Raw genomic sequence first — 20,758 nt, 5'->3', positions numbered from 1 at the left:
GGGTAATTGAAGTCACCTAGTATGATGGTGTTTGGTGATACATTTATCCCTCTAGTGTTTTCAGGAAGGCCATGTGAGGTTCCTGAGTTTGTGAGGGTGGCCTGTAACATGCTACAATTTGCAGAGCAGTCTTGCCTATGGTTAATTGCACCTGGATGGTCTCCGATGCATCGTGCATTGCCACCAGTCTTGAGGTGTGGGTGTCCTTGATGAATATGGATACCCCCTCCTTTCTTGGTATTGTCCGGATTTTGGGGCGGAACGCATGATATGAGGTAAAACCTGATAGCTGGGGTGCTCTCAGGAGCCTTGAACCAGGTTTCCGTCACAGCACAGACATCGATGTTCTCCATACTGAGAAGGGCCTCAGTGCGTGCATTTTGAGATTTAGACTTCTGGCATTGAGCAGCATTACCCTTAGTTTTTTCCTTTTTGTGTTCTAGTGTGGTAGGTTTAGAATTTGAGCCTTGCCTAAAAAGGCACTATGGGGTGGCAAGAGCCTTTGCCAATATCCGGAATCCCAGGGTGACAGGTGCAAGCCGTCCCTTATGAAGCAGCGTGGCTTGTCCAGCATGTCATCCCAGGCAGACAGACACTGGATCCCCTTTGAATGACACCAGTGTTTAAGCCAATTGTTAAAGCTGATCATCTTATCTCTGTATTGTGGCATCATTCTTGGTGAAGGTAGGATACTGCTCAAGGTCAGGGTCATACCTGCCTGGGCTACATAATCAGAGAGCTCCTCAATGTCTCTTTTCATGTAGTCCAAGGAGGTACGTCTCAGGTCGTTTACACCAGCGTGGACAATGACTGAGTCATATTTGTACCTGCTGTTGAGAGACCTGAGTGCTTGCGTTATGTGGCGGATTCTAGCGCCCGACAGGCAGCTTACACCTGGTAGCTTCATCCTTAGCATCTTTTTCCCAATATACTTAGCATCCCTCCTCAGCACATGTCCAAACCAACGTAATCATGCCTCTCTGGCTTTGTCTGCAAACCTTCCAACCTGGGCTGACCCTCTAATATACTTATTCCTAATTCTGTCCACCCTCGTCACACCCAGTGCAAATCTTAACATCTTTAACTCTGCCACATCCAGCTCAAACTCCTGCCTTTTGTCAATGCCACTATCTCCAACCCCTATAACATAGCTGGTCTCACTACCCTCTTGTAGACCTTCCCTTTCACTCTTACAGGTACTCATCTGTCACAAATCACTCCTGACACTCTTCTCCACCCACTCCATCCTGCCTGTACTCTCTTCTTCACCTGTCTTCCACACTCACCGTTACTCTGAACTATTGACCCCAAGTACTTAAACTCATCCACCTTCGCCACCTCTACTCCGTGCATCCTCACCATTCCTCTATCCTCCCTCTCATTCACACACATATATTCTGTCTTTGTCCTGCTGACCTTCATTCCTCTTCTCTTTAGAGCATATCTCCATCTCTCCAGGGTCTCCTCCACCTGTTTCCTACTCTCACTACAGATCACAATGTCATCTGCAAACATCATAGTCCACGGGGACTCCTGTCTGATCTCGTCTGTCAACCTGTCCATCACCATTGCAAATAAGAAAGGGGTCAGAGCTGATCCTTGATGTAACCCCACCTCCACCTTAAATGCATCCATCACTCCCACCGCAGACCTCACCGCTGTCACACTACCCTCGTACATATCCTGTACCACTCTTACATACTTTTCTGACACTCCTGACTTCCTCATACAATACCCCAACTCCTCTCTAGGCACCCTGTCATATGCTTTCTCTAAGTCTACAAAAACACAATGCAACTCCTTCCCACATTCTCTGTACTTCTCCATCAACACTTTCAGAGCAAAGATCACATCTGTAGTGCTCTTTCCTGGCATGAAACCATACTGCTGATCACTAATCATCATGTCCCTTCTTAACTTTGCTTCCACTACTCTTTCCCATAACTTCATGCTGTGACTGATCAATTTAATCCCTCTGTAGTTACTACAGCTCTGCACATCACTGTTATTCTTACAAATCGGTACCAAACCACTTTTTCCTCCATTCCTCAGGCATCCTCTCACTTTCCAAGATTTCATTAAACAATCTAGTTAAAAACTCCACTGCCATTTCACCTAAACACCTCCCTGCTTCCACAGTTATGTCATCTGGGCCAACAGCCTTTCCATTCTTCATTCTCTTCATAGCTATCCTTACTTCCTCCTTGCTCATCCATTGTACTTCATGATTCATTATCCCTACATCATCCAACCTTCTCTCCCTCTCATTCTCTTCATTCATCAACCCCTCAAAGTACTCTTTCCATCTCCTCAACACACTCTCCTCACTTGTGAGTATATTTCCCTCATTATCCTTTATCACCTTTACCTGCTGCACATCTTTCCTAGCTCAGTCCCTCTGTCTAGCCAATTGGTACAGGTCCTTTTCTTCCTCCTTAGTGTCCAACCTTTCATACAACTCTTCATATGCCTTATCCTTAGCCTTCACCACCTCTCTCGTTGCCATGCACCTCATCTCCTTATACTCCTGTCTACTTTCTTCATTTCTCTGACAATCCCACTTCTTCTTTGCCAACCTCTTTCTCTGTATACTCTCCTGTACTTCCTCATTCTACCACCATGTCTCCTTGTTGTCCTTCCTCTGTCCAGATGTGATACCAAGCCCCTTTCTAGCCATCTCCCTTACTAGTTCTGCTGTAGTTACCCAGCTATTTGGTAAACCTTCACTGCCACCCAGTGCCTGCCTTAACTCATCCCTGAACTCCACCTCACAATTACCCTTTTTCAATTTCCACCATTTGATCCTTGGTGCTGCCCTCACACTCCTCCTCCTCTTCTTGATAACCAACGTCATCCTACACACCACTATCCTATGCTGCCTAACTACACTTTCTCCGGTCACCACTTTACAGTCTCCAATCTCCTTCATACTGGCCTTCCTACATAAGATATAATCCACCTGCGTGCATCTTCCTCCACTCTTGTATGTCACCCTATGCTCCTCCCTCTTGTTAAAATACGTATTCACCACAGCCATGTCCATCCTTTTCACAAAATCCACTACCATCTGACCTTCTGCATTCCTTTGTTTAACACCATACCTACCCATCACTTCCTCATCCCCTCTGTTCCCTTCACCAACATGCCCATTGAAATCTGCTCCAATCACCACTCTCTCACCCTTGGGTACAGTCATCACCACTTCATCCAATTCACTCCAACATTTTTCTTTCTCATCCATTGCACACCCAACTTGTGGAGCATATGCACTAACAACATTCATCATTACACCATCAATTTCCAGCTTAATAAACATCACTCTATCCGACACTCTTTTCACCTCCAAAACACTCTCAGCATACTGTTCCTTCAGAATAACTCCTACGCCATTTCTCTTCCCATCCACTCCATGATAAAACAATTTGAACCCACCTCCGATACACCTAGCCTTACTCCCCTTCCATCTGGTCTCTTGCACACGCAATATACCAACCTTCCTTCTGTCTATCATATCAGCTAGCTCTCTCCCTAAACCAGTCATACTGCTAACATTCACAGTTCCGACCCTCACTACCACAGTCCTAGCCTTTCTCCTCTCTTCCTGCCTTCGGCCATGTCTTCTGCCTCTTCTCCTCCTTCGGCCAACAGTAGCCCAATTTCCGCCAGCACCCTGTAGGCTAACAGTACTGGTGGCAGTCGTTGTTAATCCGGGCCTCGACCGATCCGGTATAAAAATGTTTCTTGGTGTCTGCATGAAATATTTTGGCAAAGTTTTACGCCGGATGCCCTTCCTGACGCAACCCTCCCCATTTATCCGGGCTTGGGACCGGCACAAAGAAATTCACTGGCTTGTGCATCCCCAGTGGCTGGGTTATGTATCTGTATATGTATGTATCTGTAAATATATTTACATATTGTATAAACATAACTTTTCAAGTCAGATTGGAAGAAAGAGAATAAAAGAATGAGAGAAGTAGGAATATTAAGGTATGACAAGTGAAATGACAGATATAGAAATGTAAGGAAGAAGCAGGTATGGAAGATGTAGGGGGAGAGTTAGGGGATAAGACAGTGGGGGTCAGTTTTATATAATATTGAGAAAGAGAGGTAGGTGGGGTGGGAGAATTAGAGGAGAGAGATCTAAGTACATGAGATTAGAGAAGGGAGATAGGTAGGATATAGTTCAGTAGAGGGCGGTCAGGAGGAATGGGAGCAGGAGCAGTCCCAGAGGGATGAGAGATGGGAATGGAGCAAGCTTTTGAAGGTGAAGTGGTTGTTGGTGGTGCAAATTAGTGTAGGAAGGGAGTTCCAGAGTCAGGCTAGAGAGAAGGACAAAAGGAATTTGCCTGGGGTTCGAGCAGGTTTATGTACTTTGAGTAGGTTTTGATTGTTTGACCTGAGCAGTCTATCAGGCTGGTACAGTTTGAGGGAGGAGTCAAGGGAAGGTCAAAGAGAGGGTTTGAAGATAAGTTTATGTGCATGAAAAAGTTGGATGAAGGAGAGGTGATGGGGTAATTCAAGCCAATTTAGTTTGTGGAGGGCATTACAGTGATGAGAGGAGGATTTTGCACTAGTTGCAAACATTGAGATTTGTTATAGCAGGAAGCTAGTTTAGTTTTTAGACTGGATTGAAGATTAGTACGTAGGGGGCACTGTACATGAGTGAGGGAATGAGGCAGGTGGTAGAGAGGACTTGTTTGGTTGAGGGAGTAAGGAATCGGTTTTGACAGTAGAGTAAGCCTAGTTTTTGGTGGGTTTTCTTTATGCTTGAATGGAGGTTAATATCAAATTTAAGTTGCTCATCAATAGTGATACCTAATAGCTTTGTATAGGGTACGATTTCAATGGGGTTCCTATTTTGGCTAGTTATGGAAAAGGAATTCTTGTCTATTTTAGTATACTTTAAAGGGGTGAATATCATAAGTTTGGTTTTGGAAGCATTTAATGCTAGATGGTTGTTTAACATCCAGTTCTCGGTTGATAGGAAGGCTTCTTGGGTTAGTTTGTTTAGTTTGGGGAGTGATTCAGCAGAGCAGATTATGGTAGAGTCATCTACATATTGGATGAGCTTGGCATTTGGAATACATTGGTGAAAGTCATTTATGAATATATTAAATAGTAGGGGGCCTAATATGGAACACGGTACTCTTGTGAGGGTGTTGAGGAAAGGGGAAGTACGATTTTTCCACTTGACTGATTGCTGACTATTAGAGAGGTAACTAGAGAACCAGTTGATGATGCTGGTAGATATATTATGATGAGAGGGTTTAGATAAGAGGAGATTGTGTGAGATTGTATTGAAAGCCTTGGATAAATCAAGTAGGAGAGTAGATATAATATTGCCAGAGTCACGTGCGGAATTAATGATTTCAAGGAAGGAGAGGAGAGTGGTAGTGGTGCTGTGCCCAGGCCTAAAACCATGCTGTGTAAGGGTAAGTCAATTGTTATCAAGCAGGTAGGGTAGTAGTTGTAGGTGAATGCATTTTTCTAAAATTTTAGAGACAGGAGAGATAATGGCAATTGTTCGGAAGTTAGAGATGTCAATACTGTTTCCACCTTTGTGTAGATGGATGATAAAGGCTTTTTTTCAGAGTATTGGTCCATAAGACTCTTGGGTTGACCGGTTAATTAGGATAGAGATGTGGTAGGTGATGTCATTGGCTGTCAGCTTGAGGAAGTTAGAGGGAAGGTCATCTGGGCCATTTGAACATGGCTTTAAGTTATGTAGGAGTTTTTTTATGGTAGCGATAGAAACCGGTTGGAGAGTGAAAGGATGGGGTAGAGAAGCTGTGTTGCTTTAGGAGGGAGAGTTGAGGGAGATAGGGGATTGTGGGCTAGGTATGTTTTTCTAAAGGATGTAGTGAGTTTATCTATAGAGTCAATGAAGAAGGAGTTAAATTGGGTAGCTAAGGAGAGGTCAGAGGTGTTAGGGTCAGGGCAAGGGTTTATTTTTTACCAGGGTGTAGGAGGCAAGTGATACTATTCCAGAACTTTTAGTGTTAGTTTTGTGGTTGTTTTGGAGTAGGGTGCAATAGGATTTTCGGTAGTAGGTTATGTGTTGGTTGACTTTGTTACAAAGTTGTTTATAGTCAGTCAGAGAGGAAGGAGATTTGTGCTTCTGGTAGTTTTTCCATACTTTGTCCGTGAGGCGCATGAGGGTTATAGTTTCTTTGTCTGTAGATGGCCCACTTTGGGCAGAGGGATGACTGTTGCTGTTCTCAATTCATGAGGCACAAAGTCTATATGGAGGCTACTGTTAAAAAGTGATGAACCTCTGTTGATGTTCCAGTTGTTGGATGTGCCTGGTTAGGTACATGCCAAAGGGGGCATTGTAATCAATGATAGGTCTTATGAATGTGGAATATAGTGGAACAATGTCTTCCTTGGACAAAGATGCCATACCTTTGTTTATACGTTGCACAGCATAGAATGATTTCCTCACTACTGTAGATATGTGATGGTCAAAGGCTAGATTACTGCATATGTGTGGCCTCAAGTCCCTGACTACTGGGTCAGCTCTTAGGAGTGTATTGTCAGCATAATAGCTACCAGGGATGAATGACTTCCCAAAGGATACTATTATGCATTGTTTTGACAGTTAGTTTTAGTCCATAGCTCTGAAACCTTTTGTTTGTCTGTCAGCCTTTCCTGGGGAATATTTGTGTTGGCAGGGGATTCTATGACTGCTCATAATTTGCAATCAGCTGCAGATTTAGTCAGCTGGAAGCCATTGACATTGTCATTGACTTCAGAGAAGTCAAAAAGAAGAGATCACAGGACTGATCCCCCTGAGGGACTCCACTTGTGACTGGCCTCTTTGTAAAGGTGGACTCCACAATTCTAACTTCCTGGATCCTGTCTGTGAGTCATATGGTTATCCACTGGGTGACATAAGGGTTTATACCAAACCTCTTGAGTTTGCCAACAATGCTCAAGTGGAATATCGTATCAAATGGTGCCTTAACAAGGTCAAGGTAGGCAGTGTGAACCATTTTGAACTCATCCATTGCTTTGGTGACCTTCACAAAGAAATCCACCAGGCTGAGTATGCATGACCTCTCATTGACAAAACCAAATTGGATTGGGTTCAGTTTCAGGAGGTTTCCTATGCCATTACTGACAATTTCCATAATACTTTTCTCCATGACTTTTCAGATGAGACTAGTGAGACTTATAGGTCTGTAGTTTCTAGGGTCTGTAGATGGCCCACTTTGAGCAGATGGATGACTGTTGCTGTTCACCATTCATGAGGCACAAAGTCTGTATTGAGGCTACAGTTAAACAGCAATTCCAGAGGGCTTGATGGGTTATGTTTCATGCTATTTGGAAGATATCCTAGGATATTGTCTGGGTCCACCGATGCAGTGTTCCTGGCTTTAGAGAGACCATTAAGGACCTGTTCCCTAGTCATAGTAGGGGGAGTCATATCTGATGGTATTTCCTGAGGGGAGGTTGAGGGGGAGAGAGGGGTAAGTTGCAGCTGACTTCTTGGCCAGTAGGTTTGCTATATTTTCTGGTTCAGTAGAGGTGACTCCATTAACAATGAAGTCTACACACAATTGTGTATAAATTTTGAGGTTGTGAACATAGCTAAAGAATGCCCTCTGATTGTCCTTGGCCTGGGAGGCTAAATTTGCCTCAAATATTTGGCTTTAGTAGACTTTATTTGTTCTCTGAGTTATTTGTTTAGTTTGCCAAGAGTGTTTTTCTCCCACTGGGTATTTCACCTCCTAATTTTTGCCATGATTTTCTTCCTTCTGTTATACTGCCTACTGATACTGTGATTACAGCAGAGTGGCTTGTTTTTTGAGTTAGTTTTGTATTTCTTCCTGGTAGGTACAGCTGCCTCTGTGCAGGTATTAACATGCTTGTATAGGGTATCTATGAATATTTCCCATAGGCAACAGTGTTCTCAGGATTTATGGGGGCTTTAAATTTGTCCAGGTTATCACTTAATAGTAGGAAGCTTGCCTTAGAAAAGTAGTTCTTGAACGTTCCAGTGTTAGCTAGGTTCTGGGTTTTATTTTTACTTCAAATGAGACCATTTTGTGATCTGCACTTACCAGGGAAGACATTACACTAGGGGGAGGAATACAATTTTGTTAGGTATGCAATTACAATATAGATCTGTATACCGATATATCTATATCTATCTATATATATATATATATATATATATATATATATATATATATATATATATATATATCCATCCATATATATTGTATGTGCGTGTATGCATATATGTATAAATAGTACACTTCCCAGACCAAGGGTAATCTTGCAGGCAGTGTGCCACAAAGTTCAAAACAACATGCTGTCTAAGCACACCCCTCGTGTGCATGTTTTGGAAATAGTATATGTCATCCAATCAGTGAACCCAGTGACCATGAAAGCTGGACTAAAAGAATCTCATTGCCATGTCTGGCATGCAAGAGAAACACCAGGAGGTTGCATACTAGACCTACTTAACAGTGGCCTGAATAGCAATATGTTGACCATTCCTTTTTTTTCCATAAACATTGGCCACAGACAGTGGGCCATCATCATATTTGCCATCCTCCAATAAATGTCACACTACAGTCTGTCTTAGGCATGCTCAAGATACACCAGGCATAATGGGCACTGGCAGGGTACTGGAAATAAATCCTCCATTTTGTTATACTGTGTATTCTCCTTTGTTATTTTGTTAAACAACATCCCCATTTTACTAACAAAAGTATTTTTCCTATAATTTTACTCTCCTTTTCCCACTTTTACTGCTTAATCTTGATAATCTTGAAATAAAGTACAGTTTATGCTGGTTTTCTAGACAGGGTGTAGACTTGCTGAAAGCAGTGGTTGTTATTCAGTGTCAGGGAATAAATTGTCTTTCATTTTCACCCCTCAGCTTAGCAGTAGGTGGTAGAGCTCAGTGCAGCACCAGGCAAAGCTGTATTCAACTGATGCAGGTGCTTCCATTTTTCAATTTTTTTTCTTAGGTTCCTAGTTACTTCCAACTCCCAGTTTTAGTTATATAAATCTTAAGCGATAGCTGTGGTACAGCTTCACATATATAAAGCAAATCTAATAGCCATATCCAGTCTGGAACATATTACTTACTGATCTGGTCTTTAACGATAAAATCTATTTTTTTCTATATACATTTATTAGTTACCCCAAATCATTACCTTAACTAGGGAACCAAATGCTACAATCTTCTCCTGTTTCATCAACCAAGCAGCATTATAGCTAGACTAGACTAGAACACTGATGACATACTGTAAAAGTAGTGCTCAAGACATCAACTATTTGTCTGCTGTTTTTCTTGAAAAATCAGTATAAGCCAGGAACCAAAACATTATTATATTCTCTTGTTCTCTTTTTTCCCAGACACACCTCACACCCTTGATTTTAATGGAAGGTAAGAAAATTAATCTACCCTTTGTTGCCAGCCTGGTAGCACTTTGCATACCTAGGTAATGTAAGAATTGCCTGAAGCTCATAGACAATGATATTTTACTTTACTCCTCTCTGTCTATTTCACTTAGATTTAAGTACCTAGCCAAATTCAAGACCACATATTCACAATAAAGCCCATCAGGTGAACGTCATTCAACTATACCGCAGTCCACAGATACTAAATTATCATATGGTGGAGCACTAAGAAAATCCTTTCCAAAGCCACAAAAATTAGTAGATGAATGTTCCAATAAACTAAGCACCAGCTGGTGATGACATATACATCAGTCACCATGAAACACCACATCCCAGACCAATTGCAGCCAAGCTGTCTTCAAACACAAATAGAAATGAACTAGTGAGTGGTAACTCCATATTTAGGTATGCAGATTGTACACTCACAAGGCTGGACAAAAAGGTGGTGACAGTGAACGGTCTCTTAAGATTCAAGATTTCCAATGCTAGAAGGATCCTCAAGATCCTTAAAACAGATAAATATCAATATGGCATGGCACTGGTCCTTGGTGGAGTTAATGATCGATTTTATAGAACGCTGAGAGAGGGCATGACTGAGCTCTCCATGCATGTCACAGATGTGGGAAAGACCATAACAGTATTGAGAAGAATCCCCTCATCACCAAAAACGATGATGAGGAATAAAAAAAATGATTGGCTTTAATAATGGACTAAATACTTGGTGTCATTCTAGGGAAACTGAATATGTAGTAGAACTGCTTGTTTGTTAGAGGGTGTGTTCCTGCCTGTTTGTTATTGGGATCCAATATGTGTCAGCATGAGATGAGATCCTTGACAAACGTTATTGTTTTGCCAGGAAATGTCTGGACTTTTTGTTCCATGGCTTCCACATACTGGTGAAAGCTTTTGCATCCCCCATTGTGCATTTTTTAGGTAAGGTTCAGTTGTTGGGCCTTCCATCCTAACTTACAAACAAATGAACCATTGTGCCATATCAAGGTGGATCTATTTAATGCTACAAGTCTAAAGCGCCAACTGCCAGACCTTGAGGCCCTTCTGCATTTGGAGCACAAACATATATGTGTTGTTATTGAAACCTTGTTTAAGTGCTTAGAGAGCACTCCCTCAATAGCTGTTTTTTTTTTATTACCATTTCTACAAACAGGATGAAAATTGTGATGGCATATACGCATTTGTTAGAGAACAAATTAGCTTTTCACCAGTATATAGAGACCCATAAACAGAGCTTACAGAGATTCAAGTCATGCTAAATAAGATGAGATATCAGTTCATGGCACTCCTCAATGCCTCTAGAGAATCACACAACACTCCTAGATATTTTGGATGAACTCCCCATAAGCAGGAACAATGTTTTCCTAGGTGATACTAACCAGCCAAGGATTAATTGAGAGACCTATACCACAAACATCTGATATACATAATATTCTTAGAGTACTATAAACAAAAACTCCCTTGACCAAATGATTAAAGAACCTGTTAGATAGCAGAATATACTTGACCTGGTCTTAACAAACTTAGAAGCTGTACATGCCATCCCCAAGGTATTCTCACACTGGCTAAATCAGACTACAAAATAATAACCTTCTACATCAGAATTTCCAAACTGTCAGAAGCAAATATCACAGAATTCAAGGAATGTACAAATCTCCTATGGTTCTTTAATGAAATATCTACATTTGAGTATAACAGTATTACCCATAATGTCAATGCTGCAAAGAGTTATACAGAAAAGTTATAGTCACACCTAAGCAAATGCATTAAATTGTCAGCCCTAGCTAGATCCAAGCTAACATGGCAGTCTAAAAGAAAACTAGTCTAAACTCTTAACCTTATGCAACAAAATAAATTATTGTTTATTAAGGAGATCATCAAAACAGCTAAATAAGAAAGTAAAATAAGACATTAGAAAAACAAAACCATCCCATGAACTTACACTAGTTACAGAAGTAAAAGACAACTACAAACCCTTTAGTTATTTCAGAAAAATAAGAAATAACCCCCCTACATTGCTCGGAGCTTATTTTATAATGGTACTAACTCCTCCAGTCCAGAGGCCATAGACAACATAATGGTAAATAAAATCAATGCCAACCTTGCCCCAGAGACATCGGCTCCAAAACCATTTATCCCTGATGGAATCAAGTCATAAACCACCATGAAAGAACATGTAACAAAGGTATTGTCAACAACAATTAATATCACAAACATGAGGACTGACATTATACCCAGTTGTCTTATTAATAGCACTAAGCAAGCATAAGTAGACACACTCCTCAGATTCTTCAGCCTGTGTCCAAGCAACTGGCTTTGTCTCACTAAAGTTGTGCACAAGTGTTGTGATGCCACTCCACAAGAATAGCCCCACCACAAACCCAGAGAATTACAGACACATCAGATTAACAAGTCTTATATGCAAAGCTATGGAACCTGTCATAACTGGCCAAATTAACTATGATAACAAAAAACTTATCAGGCTTGACCCCCCACAAATCTGAATCGAGGGTAGATCCTTTCTAATGAAGCTTGTAAACTTCTTAGAGAGGGTTACTCATGTTGCAGACTGTGGACAAGTTGTTCACAATTATGATTTTGTCAAGAGAATCAATACCATACCACACATAAATATAATAAGTAAGTTGAAAGAGCTTCAAATTGACTTGTAAGTGGTTAGGTGCATAGCCAAATGACTTAGACACAACTCAAACTGTAAGAGTAGGGGTTGCATCCTCTGAGAGCATGAACATAACTAGTGGAGTTCCACAGGAACCTGTGCTGAGACTTCTGCTGTTCAGCATTATATTCTCAGATCTTAACATACCAAATGAAGATCTTTTGTTAACAAAGGTCAAGGGTGATTTAAGCTGGGAGGTGCCATTAAGTCTCCTGCTGACAAACCTCTCAGATCTCATCATACAAAATGAAGATCTTTGGTTAACATAGGTCAAGGGTGATTTAAGCTGGGAGGTGTTATTGAGTCCCCTGCTGACATACCTGCACTGCAGCATGAGCTTACCCTTGTCAAAAGCTGGTACACTTAAAATGGGCTCAAGCTCAACAACAAGGAGTGCAACATTATACCTCCTAGCTCCTTTTAGTATTATAAATAACACACTGCATCAAAATGAAAAGGTTGTCAGAGATCTTGGCATATAAAAGAACAGCTTCCCTCACATTTGACCACCATATTTCAAGGGGTGTTAGGAAATCTTTTTACCTTGCACAGCTCATAGCAGAATGTGTTTTGTACAGATCAAAGGAAGGCTTCACTTCCTTGTACTACACTTTGATTAGACCCATCACTAAGTACAAAGCCCCCTTTGGGATGTACTTATCAAGCACCTGTAAGACCCCAGAAATTCGTAACTAAAAAGTTCAGGGGCTTAAACAATCTAAACTACAAAAAAGACTGGCAGCTTAATTTCTATACTTGGTTTCATAGAGACTCTTTAAGTGACACCTGTGCCTTGCTTATAGGCCTATGAGGAATCCAGTAGTCCACAAATTCTTATAACTCAATAAATCAAACAGTCTAGCTAACAGCAGGGCCACAGATCTAAATCCTGTCCAACAAATAAATAAGGCTAAGTGAAGCGATGGATTTCTCATGCAGCACCAACCCTTTCACTGAAAAACTCTCTCTTTAGATTAAACAGTGCAGCACACTGTCTGCCTTTAAAAAGGACCTAGATGACAGAATGTGTGTTAATACATTTGTTCCTGATATGACTGGTGTGGCTCTTCTTGAAATGCGTTGAAAGGTCTAAGAGTGGGTGCTGGAAAGGCAGAAAAGGCCTTGAGGCTGAGTTGCATTGTAACTCCTATGATCCTGTGGTCTTGTGATCATATGCAAATGCGTAACTTTATTGTTATTTTGTCTTGGGGGGTTAATTATTTAATTATTTACTTGTTTGTTTGTTTGTTTGTTTGTTTAACATTTCTTACCAGGTAAGTGATCTGGTCCATGGACAGCCATGACATGGTCTGTAAAGGCAAAACAGCTGTACAGAGAAAATGCAATACAGAACATATGAGTTATACAATTACAAAATATAATATAAACAATAGAAAGTATAATAAAACAAAACTGGTAACAAATAGAATCAAGCTAAAAAAACATAACATTCTAGATGTAGTGCATGACATTGACTATAACAAGTAACAAATTCATAATAAAGACAGTGGATGCTGCAGTCATGAAAAACTGGTACATACAGGATATGCATATATTGACTGCTATGTAAGCATTAAGTAATACAAAAGTAGGAGGACTAGGAGTGCCTGACAGGTAAACAGAAGGAAGTGGTAAACTGCAGTTATAGGAGAGCTGATCATCTGAATACCGTGAAGTAATGGAGCCAAGGGTAACTCTGGGATTGGGCTTCATGGTATATTTCCATTGTGCTTTATAGATTGTGTAATAATAATGTACCCAGTGATGAGGTCTGGGAATGGACTGCATAAGTGTGTGTGTGCGTGTGTGTGTGTGTGTGTGTGTGTGTGTGTGTGTGTGTGTGTGTGTGTGTGTGTGTGTGTGTGTGTGTGTTTTACTGCAGGGGCCACATAACCACCTGCAAACAGTTATGGCAGGAGCACAGGGGGTGCTGCAGTGATGGACACCAGGTTTATCATTTGATGCATGTGGAAAACACAAGCAGCTGCAAAAAAATGTTGTAAAGCTGGGCAGGAGGGCTAATTGAGTGGACTATGATGCACTGCTGGAGGTTTGTCCTACTGACATTAGGCTGTACAGGTTACTTGTAGAATACCTCAAGGGCTGTATCACACATATTCAGGATTCCCATGAGATGCTTCTCACCATCATGATAAGGTGGGAGTGCACACATTTGACAGTGGTCATGGTTTTATAATAACTATTTTGTACTTGAATTTTGTTGTGTTGTGGTAAAGAATACAGCAACATGCTGTTATGTACATAGGTACCATGCTCTGTGTAGCAATGCCAAAGAGATGCAGACTGGATGCAGGTGCAGACAGCAGAAGCCATCCACGTGTACTGTATATGCCAAATGTGAGATAGTGTGGGTCATGGTACATGGACCATAAGTATTGATTCACTGCCAGACACACACACACACACACACACACACACACACACACACACACACACACACACACACACACACACACACACTCACACACACACTGCCACGGGGTGTTTGTAAGGTACATGCTGGATGGAAAGGTAATGTTGCTGCACACATATAGCAGCCCCATGGCAGAGACCTGTGCAGTTGGCCCATGCCTCTGAATGGCCAGGAGTTCCCTATATGGACAATGGATAGGAGACCATACTATGGATGTAGCAGATATCAGTGGCCAATTGCTAACCATAAGTATGTGTTTGCATTTACAGAAGTTCTCCCTGGCATTAACAGACATGAGACTTACATGAAAGTCCAGTTGAAGTCGCACAGCAAGTGAAGGAGCAGGAAACAGTGGCAACTCATTCACATCTAATTTTGTGGTATGATAAGCCAATGGGTTCCCACAGAAACCAACAGATGAAGCAGGATGCATCTGAAGAGGATGTGAAACAAGAAAATGTTCAGGAGCCTTTTTTAGAAGACACACAGGAAAAAGAGAGCAAAGATGTTCTAGGTCCAGAAGACCTACTTGAATTAATACAAGTGGACAGACATGAGAAAATGGATTACAGAAAGTAAATAAGACTGGTAAAACAGATAATAAAGTAATCAGGACTATTCATAGAAATGCATGTGATATAGCAAAAAAAATAGGAAATACTACTGTGCAGCTTAGCTAATGAAAGTGTAAAGTGCGACCAAAAAAAGTAATGTAACAAAGTAAAGGAAGGGAACAAGTAGAATGTCACAACACAAGCACTGAAAGTTATAACGCAACTAAGATAAGAAGTATCACTGTAAGAAGAATATTGAAAGGGTGTCATCAAAACTCCTTAAAAAGACAGATGTGGTAAAGGCAACATACAGTAGTAGAACAGATGTTATCATACACTATTTCTAATAATAAACTAAAATGTCCTAACAAGCATGAAACACTTAGAAGTTATGCAGATAAATATAAAGGGAAAGTACAAAATAAGCAACTCAGTGATGACCCAAAAAGTTTAATAGATAATTAGAAAACAAAGCAAATAGAATAGAATAGAATAGAATACAATAGAATAGAAATGCCACCAAAAATGAAGAAACAGGTACATTTTAAAGAAGTATTTATAAATACAATAATCAGTTACACTTTCCTGACTATGAAACAGTGGCAAACCATTTTGCAGCTAAGCTGTGAAAAAGGAAAAGTATGACCTCAGGGATAAAAATTCAAAGGGGATATTCTAGGTTAATTTTTTTATCACTGCTGCTGTCTTGTCTTGATCTTAATATATAGGATCATAGAATCATAGGAGGTTACTAGGCTAATGGCCCCAGGGCCCTTTCAAGCTTAGCCAAGTTCAACCAATGTTCCCAAGGGTGTCTGGTTCAAGAAGACACTAAAATCAGCACCTATTGCCCCTGCCCAAGAGGGGCACAGGTGGAACCCTTGGATGAATATCCAGTTACCCATCCAATCATCCAAATTGTGCTTAAATAGGGTCAAAGAGGGAATTTGCCCAACATGAATAGGAAGCTTGTTCCAAAAGTGGGGCAACCTCTGTGAGACAAATCTTTCTCTCTGGCAAGTTCTGTTGGTATCACATACCAGGTTAAGGTATTTTTAGTGAGTGGCCTGTATACTGTTTACTTAACAGATTAGGATATAATTTTAACCCAATAAACTTACCTTTTTTCAATATATCTCATCTACTTTTTGTGGATAATTTAAAATTGTATAGTTCATCAGCTGAGGATCTGAACGCACAACTACAAATGGTTAAAACTTTCTCAGATGATATAAGAATGGCATTTGGTCTTGATAAATGTGAAAAAGCAATATTTATAGCAGGAAAGCTGTAGCATCAAGAAAATATCATCCTGGGGTGCACGGCCATGGTGGTGAACTGCTGACAGCATCAAAACTTTGCTCTACAATCCTATTTTTATTTCTGACAGGAATATATTTTATAGAAACTTTAGAAATACTTCAAACTTATTTATAATAACAATTCATTATAAGAGGATACTGAAGAAGCGTACTGGAAAATAAATATATTTTTTACACATTTCCTGTTAAAACTCTACAACAAAGGCTTGGCACTGATTCTTCAAGATGAGTAATTTGAAAGCTGCTTTACAAGAACTGCCAGTTAAAAAAAGAATTGCAGGCTTTGCTCCTTAATATTTAGGATCATTCATTAAAATATATAAGTTGGACACAAAAATAGACACAATTAAAGAACTGCATTAAAAATAGAAATCTTAAATTAAATGGTCAAACAACAAAACTCTTGGACATCTGGAACTGAAGAAGCTTTAAATAATATTGACTGCAGATTAGCTGAAGGAGAAAACCAAACAGAATTTCTCTTGATGCAAAATAATACATTTTTAGACAGCATAGATGATCTTGAAAACAGGCCTAGAAGAAATAATATTAGAATATATGGACTACCTGAAAAACAAGAAAGAAATAATATGGTGAAATTCCTAACTTCACGGTTACCAAAAAATTTAAACTTACCTGAAGCTTTACTTTTGGACTGAAAGAGCTTACACACCATTAAAAAATCTTCCTCAAAGAGTAATGCTCCACCAAGGTCTGTTATCCTAAGATTTATGTCCTGTCATGATAAAGAATTGACATTACAACTTGCTTGGGCTAATTCCCCCTTGGGTAACAACATAATCAGGTTTCACAGTGGTTACTTGACTTCAGTAGTTACAAGGAGAAACACTTGCTTAAGATTAATTAGAGAACTGAAGAAAATAGGAATTAAATCTCATTTACTGTTTCCAGCCAAGTTAAGACTCTTCCTTTCTGATGGATTGAAGACTTTTGATTCATTAGATGGTGTTTTTTCCTACATCCAAAAAATAAGATTTTGGAACAAATAGAAGATATAGATTGGAGTATTGCTTCCCTGAAGAAAAATGCCAAAAGAAATGGTTGGAAGAGCAATAAAAAGAATACAAAATTAAAAGACAAACTATAAAACACACAAACAAAGCCGCATAGTTCCAACTATTGTATCAAAGCCACAAATTACTATGGGGGATACCACAAACAAACACTGTCCTGGACAACGGCTCAAGAATTAAAAATTATATTTATTAAAACAATGGTTAAGTGCTTTCATCTAAAAAACAGACTTCATCAGAACACTTCCAATAAATAACTGAAGGTTTATATACAAGATACAACCAATAACAATTTTCCTATTTAAATTTCATAATGAGATAATTAATTACTGACATCATATCCCCTTCATGAATATGTAAGTACCTATGGGAAAAAATATATACATCACTCACATCCTTGCTTCAGTGATAGGTTTGAAAGGTATATGGTTATTATATATATTTTAAAAGAAATTGCTTTTCTACATTTGTCTAATCTAGATTATCTTTGTATATAGAAATTGGGTTGAGTGGAAAAGATGCAATGTTTTATCAAAAGTTTAACCAAGTATATCTGGTAAAGCCTCAGATTAAATGTTACTAATTTTAGACTTCTAGTATACTCATTGTGCTAGTTATACTATAGTACGGTGTTACTGTAGCTGCATTTTAAATATGTATAGCAGATTGTTACAGCATAACTGAACTGTGTCTACATGGGACTACAATCAAAACAGTTATAGTTGCATACATGATATACTGGAGACAATGCAAAGTCATTGGGTATACATGAATGGCTAAATATATTTTTTTAGTTTCTAAATATTTTCAATGATAAAATATAAATGCTTGAAATGGCTAGCTTTGGTCATATTATCTAGTATCTGATGACAAATGTACTGTACTATTGTGTGGTACCTATACATAATGAAAATGTTTAACCATTACTAAAGAAATGAAGGGAAAGATGGAGAGGGGAGATGAAAGAGAAGAAAGTAAAAGGAGAAATGATTTCATGTTCTTATATCACCTATTGTTGGTTATTGTATTACATAAGTACACTCTTCCTATGAACTGGAAGCATACATATATTTAATATGCTAGTGATGTACTGATATACTTTTCTATGATGTTACTAATACTATTGTTAGATATTTTTGCTATAGTATTTACTTAATATATGAGAATCATTACTTTGAAAATAAACAGTACTTTTTGTCAGCCTGAACTCCAGTTTTACTCTACATGTGATGACATTATTATATTGTTATTACTAAAAATTAATAAGATGCAGTAGTTTTACAGCTATACATAGCATGGGATTTTGTTGAAGAAACTCCAGACATTAAGCCATATTATAAAGTGTCATTGTCATTTAGTTTTAATTTTTGGGATCAGATTGAGAAGTTTAATTATTATATATGGTTTTGAATTACTTATGTATTGTTTTAATCCTATCATATTTAAATTAATTAATAAATGTATGTGCATATCTGTTGACAGATGTCTTTATCTGTTTTGTACCTACATATGCAGTAGAACCAAAACAGATCAGCTGTTGGTGACAATTGTTTGGTTGGCAGTTTGGATGAGATTTTTCTCCAAACTAGGAACATTAGGTTCCATGGTAGGGGGTTGGTATATAATTAGATTGTCTAACAGTAAGCTCATGTTTAAACTGTTTTAAATCTAGTACAAATTGTAAATTTTGATCAGATCTTACACCTTATTATTCTGTCTCATCAAAAAATGTATTTTAATTAATGAAAATGGTCTTAATAATGGTTGCAAGAGAGGAAGTCTACTCAAATAACTGAATATTTTTAAAGCCCGACTCTTTTTTTTTTTTTACAAGAAACTAATCTATTAATTGAAGATATTGACAGACTAACTTATAAAGATTATACTGTTTCGGTTGAAATTTTAAAGAAAAGGGAAGAGGTGCTGCAATTCTTTGGAGAAATTATATTTAAATGTCCAATATTATAAAAATATTTAGTGATACCCCAGGATTCATGAAGCCTGGCGCAAGGACGGCGGTAGGCTTGCACCGACAGTGCGGCATGAAGATGGTGCAGTAGCGCCAAATGCATATTAATGAAGGTGCGCTGCTGCCACAGCCACGTGCACAGGAAAGGAGCGCGAGTGCATAAGGCGTGTCGAAGTGCCGCACGGAGGCATGGAAATGGCAGCTGTCGACGTGCAACCTAAAATGCTTGCATATAACAAGTTGCAAGATAGTAATCACATCTGTCAGAGTCCGTGGATACTGAAACGTATGCAAAACATGCAAGAAAGTTCCTGCGAACACAAAGTGATGAAGCAAACACAAATGCAATGTAGGGAATAATGGGTCCCTATCCCGCGAACAAATGACATGGAAGACCGTGTGGCCGTAGTCCAATGCAGTGTAGATAGCTATACCAAGTGGAAGTGAAATGCATCATATTTTAGCGAGCCACCAGTAGGTACGTCCAGCCTAATGGTGAGGGTCAGCAGCTGACCCATAATGTGATGGAGGGTACACAGCTGGGCAGATGTGTCCATAACAAAATACATGATAAATGTAGATATCTAGCGACCGTATGACCGAATCATATCCCACAAGGCATGTAATAGTCACATACAAAAGGTATGTCCGTATTTCACATACCAAATGTGACAGGAAATAGAATAAGCATGTAAACGAAACAGAAGGAGCATATAAACAGCTACAACAATAAGGAAACATGTAGGCTGAAAGGAACAGTATTATCCATACCATCAACTGTGGGGACGTGTTGTCCAGTACAGTCAGATATGTGTATGGAATATATCCCATCCTGGACATAGGAAAAGGTGGCATCCTACCAATGAGTAGAACAGGCTGCCAAATTCCGGAAATCAGTGGTACAAGCTGAACTTGTCAGGATGTGTCACAGTTGAACGGGTCGAACCCGGGTATACCAACCATGTAATGAAAGTTAAGTATGGGCGTGTACCTATGTGCGTGAGGTATAGCATGTGAAAAGCAAACATGGCAGGATAGCCCACACAACCATACGGGTACCTGACACATGTAGGGTATTCAATGTGTTACTCTGGCCGTGTCATGGGCCAACAACCAAAGCAGTGATGTATGGGGTGTGAGGAATCTGTGTGTGTAGGGGGATGGGTAATGGTACAATCCTCCAAGGTGATACTGTGTCGTATGCAGAATAGGTGAACCGGAGGTGTATGAGGGAGCAGCGGGTGAAGCTGAAAGAAACACAAACACATGTATAAACAGCTGCAATACAAGCAGACAGGCCATACTGTAGAACACAATCCCACAAGCATATGAATAT

This window comes from Protopterus annectens, chromosome 3.part0 (assembly GCF_019279795.1).
Source record: "Protopterus annectens isolate FY-2018-M chromosome 3.part0, PAN1.0, whole genome shotgun sequence".
In the NCBI taxonomy this organism is placed as follows: Eukaryota; Metazoa; Chordata; order Ceratodontiformes; family Protopteridae; genus Protopterus; species Protopterus annectens.
The sequence above is the reverse complement of the archived record's forward strand: the minus strand, read 5'-3'. Positions refer to the sequence as shown.